We start from the raw sequence: 12735 nt of genomic DNA on the forward strand, positions 1-12735 counted from the left end.
CTATTCCTCATCTCACATGTGACCCGCTGGGAGGCAGGGCCTAGCCGGGAGAATCCTGCCCCCACCCCTCTCACTGGGACCAGGACTTGGCCACCCCAAGGAATGATCTGACCCGACTTTCTCATGTGAAGTAGAAAGAAATGCAAAGAAGAAGTGCTTCCAAGTATCCTAAGATGTAACCCCACTGCCTCTTGGCCCAGGAGGACAGAACCCTGCCTCATGTATGTGTCCCTGTCCCAGGCCAGTCTAGTCCCCTGGGAAGTGCCAAGATCCACTTGCCAGGACTCTCCCTAAAAGGTACTTCTAAACAACAGACTAAGGCAGGGGAGGGAAGAAGGGGAGGCTGCTGAGAGTGTGAGGAGGAAGGAGCAGCACAGGCTGGCTGGAGGCCCAATCACCAGTGAAGGAGCTGAGAAGTGCCCGGCTATCAGACACAAACCCAACCCCGGACCCCAGAGACAGACAGCTGCCATGAGATAGCCCCAGGAACAAGGGAGAATCTGAGTGCCGGCAAACAGTCCCTTTCTTCAAGCTTCCCTCCCAGTGGGAAAGAAGGAAAGGGATGCTTAGGCACCCACAATGTATGGCGCCATCTCTGCCAGCGCCAAGGCATGACTCTGGATGTGTCCCCTGCTCCTTTGTGGGGTGGGGGGCAGCAACACAAAGCTCAGAGAGCCTCTGCTCTGGAAGCTCTCCTTATACCCCACAAGTGAAGAAGGTCCTCAAGAGGCAGGGGCTTCGTCACCTTCAGTGGAGAAGGAAGGGAACAAGGAACCAGCACAAGGCTGGGGGTGGGGACAGGGGCGCCCAGGGCGAGAGCCATACACTGAGGAAGAAGCAGCAGCTGCTCAAACTCCAAGAAAGGCCAGAAACTCGACAGGGGCCCAGTCATTGGACCACAACAGCAGTGAATTTGTCTTCCCAGGTACTGGGGACAAGATGGACCAACATTGTCCATGAAGGCAGGAAGACAAGACCTGGGAGAGATTCTCACATCCTCATGAACTGCAGGCTTCAAAATAAAGGTAGAGGGTGACAGAGAAAGCAGCCAGGTCAGCACAGAGTGTAGCAGGCACAATACAAAATATGACATACCAGTGGAGAACACACAATCCAGACAGTTCTCACTTTACCCAAACTTGTATTATGCAAATTCAACACTGAAAGGAATCTGCATTTCAAAAATATACTGGTGTTAACTCCATTGGTGTTAACTGGATTGGCTCGCTTGCCCTGCTCCTTGGGGGTACTCCATGGCCTCTCCTCCCCCCAAAAAACTAAACCTCTCCAAGTGAAAGCAGAAGAATGAAAGTGGGGGGAGACCCCCACCACTGCAGGTGGATTGGGAGCTTGGTTTGAGGCCTCTGGTGCTGAGACAGAAGGCCTCTGCCCCAACCCACCCACCCATTCACCCACACACCAGTCTTCTGTCTCTGCCCTTGGGTACCATCTGTCCTGGGCACTACCCGTCACCCACCCTCTCATCTGGGTCTGTGTCCACTCCATAAGTCTGCCCCACCAACATGCTCTCGGCTGTCTCTGACTCCCCAGTGTCCTTGAACCTTGAATGTGTGCCGTCGTCCTACCTCCACCAGCGCATAGAGTACTACTTCTTTGCCTCCCTCCCCTCCCCCCACCCAATCTGTATGACATAAAAAGTTCTTTATGTAGAGTTCTGTGGAACAGTCCACTTACATAAAGCAAGAACAAAGGTGACCCTCCGTCAGTTCAATCTCACAGCTATAGCCAAGACTTGTGGAATGGAGCTCAAGACTAGAATATGGCTATGGAAGGTTCTATCCTATTCTAAAAGGTCAGAATAAGCCAAATGTGTGGAGAATGCATTGTACAGCAAGGACATAAACTCACAAGAGGAAGCACACAAATGAGAAGGGAAGCACTGTGGAGAGCTTCTAGGGAGGATCCACAGTGGGAGGAAGAGAAGTAATGTGGCAGTCTTAGCATACTACCCAGCCAGGGTGAGGAAATGGATGAGTTCAGGAAACAGATCAGGAACCCAATCAACACCCAGGCAAGAAGAGGGGCCGGGCTTCTCAGCTGTGGGGGCATTGGCTGATGTCAGCCGAGGAGCTCCTGACCGGCCCTGAGCACCAAGGATCAGCTGGCTGCTGAAAGAGAAACGAGGAGATGCTTGGGCAGAGCTGCTCGCCACATCCCACCAGGGACCTTTCTCAAGGGCTTTAATGCTCCCAAAGCGCCCAGCCTGAGCTGTCGCATCTGGTCCTCAAGATAACTCTGTGAAGTATATAATATGGGTGTGATTATTCCCAAGCTTCCTTAAGAAGCTGGTGTTCTGAAAGTGACAGGCCATAACCACCTAACACGTGTCCGAGTTAGGATACAAACATGGTCTTCCTGACTCCCAGGGCAGTATTCTGTCCACTATCCCCTGGGCTTGGGACAGGAGAGAAAAGCCAGGCACACTGATCAGAGAAAGGGTAGACAAGAATGCATGACCTAAAATCCAACAGGGGAATCAGCCAGAGGGATGAGGCCTATCAACCAACCCAGGGGCCATCAGGAGCAGCCCCAACATACAGAGCGGTGAGGAACACCAAGAAATCCTCGGAAGAAAGGAGCTGCTAACACGGCCCGTGAGCACCACTGACTAACCACAAAGGCCCAAAGGACTAGTTACACACCAGGTGAACTCCAGTTCCTGATTCAAAGAGGCAAATTTAACCCTCCAGGTATCACTTAGACTTGGCAGGAGACTTGGGCCTCAAACAGGCTCTGGAAAGGAGGCCAGACCACAACCAAAGGGAACAGGAGAGCCAAGAAGGGAGTGAGGGAGGCCATTGATGGAGCACTGTTTAGGAAAAACACAGTCATGGGGAGAGAGGGAGGAACGCCAGAGTCATGGTTTCACTGACGCGGGGCGCTCCTAATGAGGAAACCCTTTTAACCAGTGCAGGCCAGTACCTGCCCTGCAACTCAAGAGTCTTAGGGAGTGATCTGGGCACTGACAGGATGAGTGACCTGCTTAGTTTCACAAACTCAGTGGGTATTGGAGGCAAGATTTGAGCCCATATCTTCCTGACTCCAAGGGCAGCTCCATCCAGATTCATCTATGAAGAAATATAAAGGAACATGAGACTGATACTCACATAAGGAAATCTGGGAGGTATGAATGGGGCAGAGTTGGGGGGGGGGTAAGAGAGAGAAGGGAAAAAAGGCTGTGAAGCATCATAAACAACATTTGGGGGGAGGTGTACAGAGGGAGAAATAGAAGTAATTTTTTTTGGAGTTGACAACAGACCATCTGGGCAGGAAGAAGAAAGGGATAAGGAGTTCAGGAAACATGAACTTACGCCTGGCATTGGGGCAAGACAGTGACAGGGGACTTCATTTATCCAGATACCTGCTGGAGCATTTTCTGTGTTTCTCTCTTCACTCTCTCTTTTTTTTCTCTCTCTCTCTTCCTCCCTCTTTTCGCTGCTGAAATGGGTGGCTAAGAACTTACTGATTTTCTTTACGGATAATTCCATCTTTCACAAGGGCGAAGGAGCAACAGGGGGAAGTTCTAATTTGGAGCTGTCTCTCACCAACATGGAAAAACTGGCTGCTTGGCTGGAGATAACGGGAATATCCTGAGGAAGTGTCCACTTCATTATGGGACTTTTTAAAGAAAAAATAACAGGAACAAAGGGGCATGGCATTGCCAGACCTCAAACTATATCATAAAGAGGGACTTCCCCAAACTGTGTTGGAACGGTTACAAAGTAGAACAGAGAACAGCGGAACACACTAGACAAACAGGACTGGGAAGTCAGCAAATTCAGAAATTTCAAATTGTGAAACCAGAGAAATAATTCTGATGAAAAAAGTCGTCTCAAGAGACCATGGGAACAGGACAGTGGAATGAGGACAGCTCTGGAATCAGTGTTAGCTAGGGCTCAAATCCTACCTTTGACCAGTCAGGTCACCAGCCTGGGCCTCAGCTCCCTTAGCTGTAAGATGAAAGGGTTGGATGCCAATGGACACAAAGGTCCTCTCTAGCCCTAGACCTAGGACCCGCTGATTTTATGATCTTTTACAGGCAGATGGAACTTACCAGACTGCTTAAGAGCTTACAAAGACATGTATTTCCCCAAGGTGGGAAGACAGGCAGGTTATGAAGGATCAGAGAACAAATCTGTAAAACAGTCTTCTCTTAAGAACAGTGTTAGGGGTGTTAGAACTCAGGATGGGCAGAAGGCTGACAACAAAAGGGCTGGTTCTGGTGATACTGGGGAAAAGAGAAGGATGGGATTCCTGCTTAGTCAGGCTGGATGGGGCAATGGCTGGCAACAGAGAGAAGGCAGACCTGCTTGGTTTTGTGCTGCACTTTTCTGTCAAGCTGAACAATTCTGCAACAGATAAAGAGAAAACAAAAATGGCAGACGAAAAGTTGAGACCAAAGAGAAGGAAAGAGATAATAAGAGAAAACCCAGCATCCCTGGATGAATCCAGGTCACCAGGGCAAATGAGCTACATTCTTAGGTACTAAAAGAAGGAACTCACATGGCATCCAGCCAAACCTATACATGAAAGCCTTCTACAACATACCCGAAAAGTGGCCATCCAGTCTTTGCCTGAAGACCTCTAGGGAGAGGGGACCCACTACCTCTGGAGGCAGCCCCTGTGGAGAACGGGAGAGGCCCTAAAGGACTGGAGCAGGGCAAATGTCCCAATTTTCAAAAAAGGAAAAGAAAATGGAGTCTACAAACTATAGGCTAGTGAGTGTGGCCTGAATTCCTACAAAAATCCTAGAACATATTATTAAAAGGGATGGTTAATAGGCATCTGGAAAAGGAGGCAGACTTAGTAAGCTCAAACCTATGCCTTGAATACAGCTCAGAAGAAAGATGCTAAGCATAGAAAGAATTTTAAAATGGTCATGTGGCAGGCAGAGTTAGGGTTTGGCTGCCCCAGGGCAGAATCAGACAGTGGGTTCAAGTTTTTGTTTCTAGGAGCTCAGGGTGATTGAAAACACCAGACTATTTCCAGTGCTGGTCCTCCAATACTGCCCATGCAGATGCAGTGCCTGGTCTGAGCATTCTCCGGGAAAGGATGAGAAGGAACCAATCCCTTGTTCTCCCTGCCATTCAGGCTGAACTGCTTGCAGGGGTTTGTAATGCGAATGTAAATTTTAAAGATCTTCCCTGCCCCTAGGCTAAAGTGCACCAGAAGCCTGGGGAGGGAGGCTTGTTTTTCAGTAGATACTTTTTGATTGGCCAGTGGGTCAATAAGGTTGTTACATTCTCTGAGCCAGGAGAAGGCTATATAAGCCCTGATGTGTAGCTTTGTTTTGGGACTCACTTTGAGAAGTGTTCTGTGATTTGATCTGAATTCTGGGAAGCCGTTGTTCAGAGTCCCCCGGCTTTGAAAAACCCAGAATGTGGAAACCCAGATGTTGACTGGGTATGGATGTAATGGTTGGACAGTTTGGAAATCTGTCTACTTGATGTTTCTGTCTTGATAATTATGCCTGTATACTTTGAGGTTCGGGGTGCTGACCTTTTCTCCTGAACAAGGTAAATGATATATGTCTGACTGATTAAAGTAAGCTTGTTAACCCATTTTGAGTTGCTTTCCTTTAACAAAGCAGATCCAAGAACCTGTGTGAGCAGGCACCTTGGGGACACTGGGGTGCTTGCTGCTACAGGGTTCCAACTTTTGTTCAGGAGGCCCCAGTCAAGCACCAAGAGCATGGGGGCAGAGGGCTGGGTCACCAACACGACAAGCAGTAACTGGGGAAGAGGGGGAGCCCTCCCTGTTCTTTGTTGCCGCACTGAGATGCGGTGATTAGGGTTGTTATACAGTTTTTGCCCAGTAAGGAATCTTAGGTGATCATGGCGTGTTTCTGGGAGACATTGTCAGGCGGGATGCCTTTTAGGTGGCCTTTCCCTTACTAAATTAAATTGTGATCTTGCCTTCTCTAGAGGTGCTCCCTGCCCACGTGGGATGTAAAGACGTGGTCTGCTGTGGAACACTGTGCACCACCCAACAGCATGTCCCTAATACGGGTAAAGTCCTAGGGTGTGGAGACCAGGATGTGGCAGCTGTGGAAGTCCTCAGCATTGCCTTTTCCCAGGAGCAGCAGGAGAGCTTTGCACTGTCTCCTTCAGGTACTCCAACAAATTGATCTCGGGTAGCCACTGCATTGATCTCTACTTGCTGTCCTTCCTTGCAGAGCACACTGGGGACCTCAAAGATGGGCTTCCATGGTCACTGACACAGACATCTGGTCACAAATCTCAGAGTGATCCTAGCCATCTCCTGCTCACTGGTCCACCAGTTCTGGCACCTCAAGCTAAGACATTTCCTTTCAACTCTTGCTGCTATTTTATGAGAAAGTACTGCTTATAATCTACAATTCTCCTCCACAAGATTTTGCGAAAGTTGTTCTAAAAGGGGACTGCCCTTGGCTACCATGTTTTGCTGCCCAGTGTAATGAGAGTGTAAATTTTAAAGATCTTCCCTGCCCCTAGGCTAACGTGCACCTGGAGCCTGGGGTGGGAGGCTTGTTTTTCAGTAGATACTTTTTGATTGGCCAGTGGGTCCAAAAGGTTGTTACATTCTCTGAGCCAGGAGAAGGCTATATAAGCCCTGATGTGTAGCTTTGTTTTGGGACTCACTTTGAGAAGTGTTCTGTGATTTGATCTGAATTATGGGAAGCCGTTGTTGAGAGTCCCCCGGCTATGAAAAACCCAGATGTTGACTGGGTATGGATGTAATGGTTGGACAGTTTGGAAAGCTGTCTACTTGATCTATTAATGTCTTGATGATTCTGTCTGTGTATTTTGAAGTTCGGGGTGCTGACCTTTTTCCCCTGAACAAGGTAAACGATATATGTCTGACTGATTAAAGTAGGCTTGTTAACCCATTTTGAGTTGCTTTCCTTTAACAAAGCAGATCCAGGAACCTGTATGGGCAGCAAACCCTGAGGACGCGCTTGGGGTGCTTGCTGCTACACCCAGCCAGGAGATCAAGGGTTTGCTAACTCAAGTACTTTCTAGGATGTTTTGGCCTCCTCTGAGCAGGAATTGCATTATATTGGTTAATATCCCACAGGCAAAAGAAAATGTTCAAGTCAATGTCTGCTCCCTTATCTATTTTCCTGTTTTTTTCCCCTAACGATATCTGAATGGATCTGTGACTTCATCAGTGTGAACACTCTCTCTAATGATGTAGCAGAAACCCATCCAGCGCAACTCTTGCTCATGTCCACCCAGTCCTGAGGCAGCAGTGGGAGTGGGTGTCTTCTCTCCTTTCTCTTGCCATCGGACAGATACAGTGAGACACATCTCCTGTCCATTAGTTATCCTTCATCGTGGTCATGTGGCCAGCTCCATTTAAAAAAATCTACCATGATTTCTTTGATGAAACCCTTCCCTGTGTCAAGATTGTTTTAAAATGCTGAGTTAGAGCTGGTTTTGTTGCCTGCTGATTTCTGTTCTTTCAATTTGGGGCTGACTTTGAACTTTAAATGTTCTGACAGGGCCCTGGATTGTTGCTGTTTGTCCTTTGTTCTTGAAGAGGACCATGACATCTGGGAGGTGATGCCATGACATGCAAGTGAATTGGATCTGCGTGGAGGAGAGCTGTGCAAAGTCACCAGCCTCACTCTCCTCCAGAGACACATGCAAATGATTCAGGAAGGACGACCAAGGCAATCTGTCTTTTCCAATCAGAAAATAATCAATCCCAATTTTTGTGAGGGGACTCCATGCTCAGCACCTCCAGAGCTTCCTAACTCTATTCTCAAAGAAAACACCAGTGATAGATAAGGGTGAGGCTTCTCTAAACTCTGCTCTGCTCCTGGACAGGGATCAGCATACTGCTTACCTCCCATCACCACTTCCAGACCCACCCCCACCCCCCCCTGCCACTACCATTCAAGAGCCTCTCCTCCTTGGAGGCTTCCTCTATAGAGATGGATTGTCCAATCTAGCTCCTGTCTTACCCACCAGCCCCAGGGCATGTTCCCTCCTCAGTCTTCTCCTCTACCAGTCCTGTTTTATTCTAAGGATCTTCAGTGTAATAGTTCTAGTCCCTCAAACACCCATGACCTCCCGGCTCTGTATTTTCAACCCCCAAACCACTTACTCCTCAGCCATACTGGAATGGTCATGGCCTGGCTCTCATCATCACCCACAAGTATTCCACTTTCAAAATTAAGAATTCTAAAATTCCATCACTCAACCCTGACTCCGACCATTCCATCTCTGCACGTACCTTACTCCTAAAACTATTCTTCTTCACCATGACCTCAATCCTAGCATCTGACTCAGCCTCACCCTCCAGCTCTCAGCCAGGCCATGACCCCTGCTCTGGTCTCACTTTCCTGTCCTCTTCCCAATCTCAAACCTGGAGCAATCAGTTTGATATTATACTGTTCCCTGCTCTCACGCCCCACATGTCTCTGCCCTAGCCCCACTTGTACCTTGCCAAAGAAGAGCCCTAGCCTACTACCTCCTGCCTCCTTGGCTCTGACTCTGCACTATCTGGATGGGTCCCTAATCATAGCTGGGTTTTCATCCTTTCCTGATTCTCTAACACACAGCTATCTCTCAAGCTTCCCACAATACCCACTACCCCTATCTGCACAGCAAAGAACCTCAGGTCCCCCTTTCTTCAATCCCTCCCTATCCACTGATCCCTTCCCTGTTGTGCACAAACACACCTAGGTCCTCCTGATCTTTATGATACCTTACAAGACCCTGTCAATCTCTCCCCATTTACCTTCCTTTTCCCTTTCTCAGTCAGATTCCTATAAAAAGCCATCTCTATTGCTGCCTCCTTTCCCATCCTCTCACAGACTTCTCATTTCTCTGCAACCTGGCTTCTGCCTTCATCACTCAGCTCCGACTGCTCTGTCCAAGGTGAACGATGATCTAACGCTTTGTCTGCTTCTGAGGGATCACCCACATTGCCCTAACTGTGGATGTTCCCCAAGGGTTCTTCCCTGGAACTTCTCTTCACACTCTTTCCCGGTGTTCTCATTACCTCCCAAGGGTTCAATTACTAACTCTATGCTAATGACTCCCAAGTCTATAGATCTCAAGGTTCAGTCCCATATCAACAACTGACTCCTGGATATTTCCCAGTGGATGTCCTGTAGGCATCTCAACTCAACAAAACCAAAACAGAACTCACTACCTTTTTTCCCAAGCCCAGGCTTTTTCCAGACCTCTCTATTTCTGTGGAGGGCACCACTGCCCTCCTAGTCCCTCAGGCTTATAACCTCAGTGTCTTTCTCAATCCCTCTCACACTTACTCATCTAGCCATTCTGTTTATGTGTCCACAATATCTTTCTTTTTAAAGCAATTGGGGTTAAGTAACTTGCTCAAGGTTACACAGCCAGTTATTTCTGGGTGTGGTATTAAGTATCTGAGCCCGGATTCGATCCCCCAGGTCATCCCGACACTGGGGGCCGGTGCTCTTGCTCGCTGAGCACCTGGCTGCCTTGGCAATATCTTTCTTACCATTCCCCTTTCTTCATTCACAGGGTCACTGATCCAGACCAAGTCTTCAATACCTCTCCCCTGAACTGCTGCAGAAGTCTTCTAATTTGCCTCCCCAACTCTGTCTCTTTACTTCAATGTGTCCTTCTCCAGCTCCACCCCCAGCCAAGACAATTTTCCTAAGGGGTTTTGTTCCACCGTGTCATGCCACCCCTCACCCCCATTTGATAAACACTAGTAGCGCCCTATTACCTCTAGGACCAAATACAAACTTCTTCCATTGGCATTCAAAATTCCTTACACCCTCACTCCCATTTACTTTTCCAGTCTATTTCCACATCCCTCCTCTTCACACACATTACAGTCCAACCAAACTACTCTTGATCTTTCCCCAACACCCTCCATCATTTCCAGTCTCCATGCTTTGTGCAGCCTGTGCCTCACGCCTGGAACGCCCTCTTTGCTCACCTCCACCTCCTACAACCTCTGGTTTCCACTGAAGCTCAGCTCAGATGCCATTTCCTCTAAGTCCTTCTTCATGCTTCCCAGCAGCTGGATGCTGCCCCTCTCTCCAGAAATGACCTTAGATTTATTTTGCATAACTTAAATTATACACGTACTGCCTCAACAGCAGGGGTGGTTTCTTGTCTGTCCTTTTGATTTGGTTGAGTCAATCCTGACATAGCATGTACTTGATGCCCTTCTCCAAGCTGGCCTCCCTCCTCTGGACAGGCTACAGCTAGCTGATCCACATGCTTCCTATACTTGGCGGCCAGAACTGAACAAAGCACTCTGGATATCATCTGAGGGAATGGAGCATAGAAAAACTGGCCCCTCTGCTCCTATGAAGGCAGCCCAAGATAGCATCCACTTTCTTGGGAACTGCAGCACACTGCTGATTCAGAGCTTGTGGTCGAAAGATCTTTTTCAGACACATCATCAAGCTTGCCTCTGCCTGAAGATGATGCTAGGAAGATGGCTTTTTTTTTTAACCAAGACCTAAGACTTTATACTTACTTCTATTAAATTTCATCTTTAAAAATAATTCAACTTATGAGATTCAGTCCAAAGTCTTTCAAAATCATCTTGGACTGACCTGTCAACCAGGACATTAATGCTCTTTCCCAAGACCTTTATGTCATCTGAAAATGCGATGACCTGTTAGCCATCTCTGCCTTTATCCAAGTCGTTGATAAAAATGTTAAACAGAAACAGGGTCTAGAACAGGTGCCTCGGGCACTCAACTTGAGACCTGCCATGCTGACATCGGACTACCAAAGACTACTTCGGCCTGGCCATTCTACTGTTCTCAAATCCATACAATAGTACCGCATTCTAGTCCACATCCCATAAGAATAATGTGAGAAACTTGGCCCAATGATTGCTAAAATCTCATTCTGCAGCTCTTCTGTGCTGTCCAACAGGGGCAGTTATCCTTGCATGACTGGCTCTGCACGGACTCGTGACAGCTTCTGTGACGGCTGCTTCCTCTTCTAGATGTTTACCAACTAACAATACAGTCTAGAATACTTGCAAAATCAAAGTCAGACTCACTGGCTTATAATTAGTGGATTTCATTCTCTTCAGGTTTTTTCTCTCCCATTCTCCATAATTTTTCAAATAGCAGCAATCATATCCGCCATTTCTCTCAACATTAGAAAACAGATTCTCTGGCCTAGGTGATAAATTCATCAAAGGTTGTTAGGTCCTTTCCTTACTATCTCCTTAATTAATCTTACTTATCCTGTTACCTCTAGTCCAAAGACCATCCTCCTCAGCAAAGAAAGAAGCAAAATTGTGAAGGTGTCTTGTGATTAGGAATCGGCTCCCTCTGGAGGCACCCTATTCTACAGCTGAACGGTTTCAAGTTCCTTATATAATGCCCAAATCTGTCTACTCCATCTCACTGAAGGTGACATTTTACTAAGCTCCTGGTGGTCTCTTTGCACACAAGGTGACCACAGGGCCTTCTCAGTAAGATCAATAGCCAGTAAAAACAGACAAGCTTAACAATCCACACAGGAAAAACAAAGTGGATGAAGAATAAACTTTACCTATTGAGGTGGTCTAATAGTACTTTCCCTATGAAAGGTACATTGTAGATGGATAGTGAGCTCAGGCCAAAATTGAACAGCTTGGGAAAATTGGCTGAGTAGCATTTGAAAAGCCTCTTCCTGCTGCCAAAATCACAACATTCTTATTATCAGTTATCCTGGTAATGCTCTCAGGTGGGGTCATGGACAACTACAACCTCAGAAGCAGCAAACTTACAGGTGAACCAGAAAGTAACAGAAAGATGCAAGGGGTGACATCCGGCAGCCACCACATTAGGGTGACCTGAATGCAAGAAGAGGCTGAAAGGCTTGAGGGAACCTAGAATGATGCTCCCAGGACTGCACTGCCAGCCACAAGATATAGAGCATGGCCTTTGGCCATCAGGATTGCTCTCCCAGTCAGAAGTCTGAGGATGAGCAGGGAGGGATGTTCCAGGGACAGCGCACTCCCGCCAGGAGCACCAGGGTCTGCAGACACACCAAATGAGCCTGAGAGCCAACACAGCCTGGTGAGGGCAGCCAGAAGGCATGGGTTCAGATCCTGGCTAGCCTGGACACTAGCTGCTACTGCTTTTCACTTCTGAGAGATGGCTGCCCTTCTTTACAGATGTGGGTCATGATACTCGTACCACCAACCCCATAGAAAAACAGTTTGTAACCTTAAAGTGCTCAAGGAACAGAGAAGGGAGGGGACTGGGCAACAATTTACACGAAAAAGATCTGAGGGCCACAGTGGACTGCAAGCTCACTCAGTCTGTGACATGTCAGTCAAAATAGCTCACATGACCTTGGGCTGTGCCTCCACCCTGGTCAGGCCACATCTAGCAATGGTGCTGTATCAAGTGTCACAGTCTGGAAGGGATGTTTTACAACCTGACCACACCTGTGGAGGGCAACCACATCACAAGAAGCCTAGAGTCCCTTTCACACAAGGATCCATTGAGAAAACTTGGGGACCTTCACTCAGAGAGAAAGCTCTCAGGGCATGGGACCTGTCTATGAGAGTTTGAGGGGCTGTCATGGGAAAGGGGTCAGACTCTTTTTGGCCCCATAGGGCAGAATCTGGGCAAAGAGGGTGTGTGTGAGTGTGTATGTGTCTACATTATCTGTGTGAGCGTGTATGAGTGTGAGCATGGGTGTGTATCTGTGTGTATGTCTGCATTATCTGTATGAGCGTGTGTGTGTGTAAGCATGGGTGTGCATATGGGTG

The 12735-nt window shown here is 47.9% G+C and overlaps 1 protein-coding gene and 1 long non-coding RNA gene across 2 annotated transcripts in view; one reads left to right on the top strand and one right to left on the bottom strand.

Moving 5' to 3' along the window:
• The window catches only part of LOC138165061 (importin-13), a 34723-nt gene that overhangs the window by 1135 nt on the left and 20853 nt on the right, over positions 1 to 12735 (bottom strand). The window lies entirely within an intron of this gene.
• LOC138165062 (uncharacterized) lies at positions 3023 to 7640 on the top strand. The gene is made up of 3 exons (XR_011169253.1): positions 3023 to 3145; positions 5946 to 6131; positions 7505 to 7640. It is a non-coding gene; the product is annotated as an uncharacterized lncRNA (long non-coding RNA).

This window comes from Petaurus breviceps, unplaced genomic scaffold (genome assembly GCF_028583685.1).
Source record: "Petaurus breviceps papuanus isolate PSGF00001 unplaced genomic scaffold, PetGlider_PUasm1.0 207, whole genome shotgun sequence".
Taxonomy (NCBI): domain Eukaryota; kingdom Metazoa; phylum Chordata; class Mammalia; order Diprotodontia; family Petauridae; genus Petaurus; species Petaurus breviceps.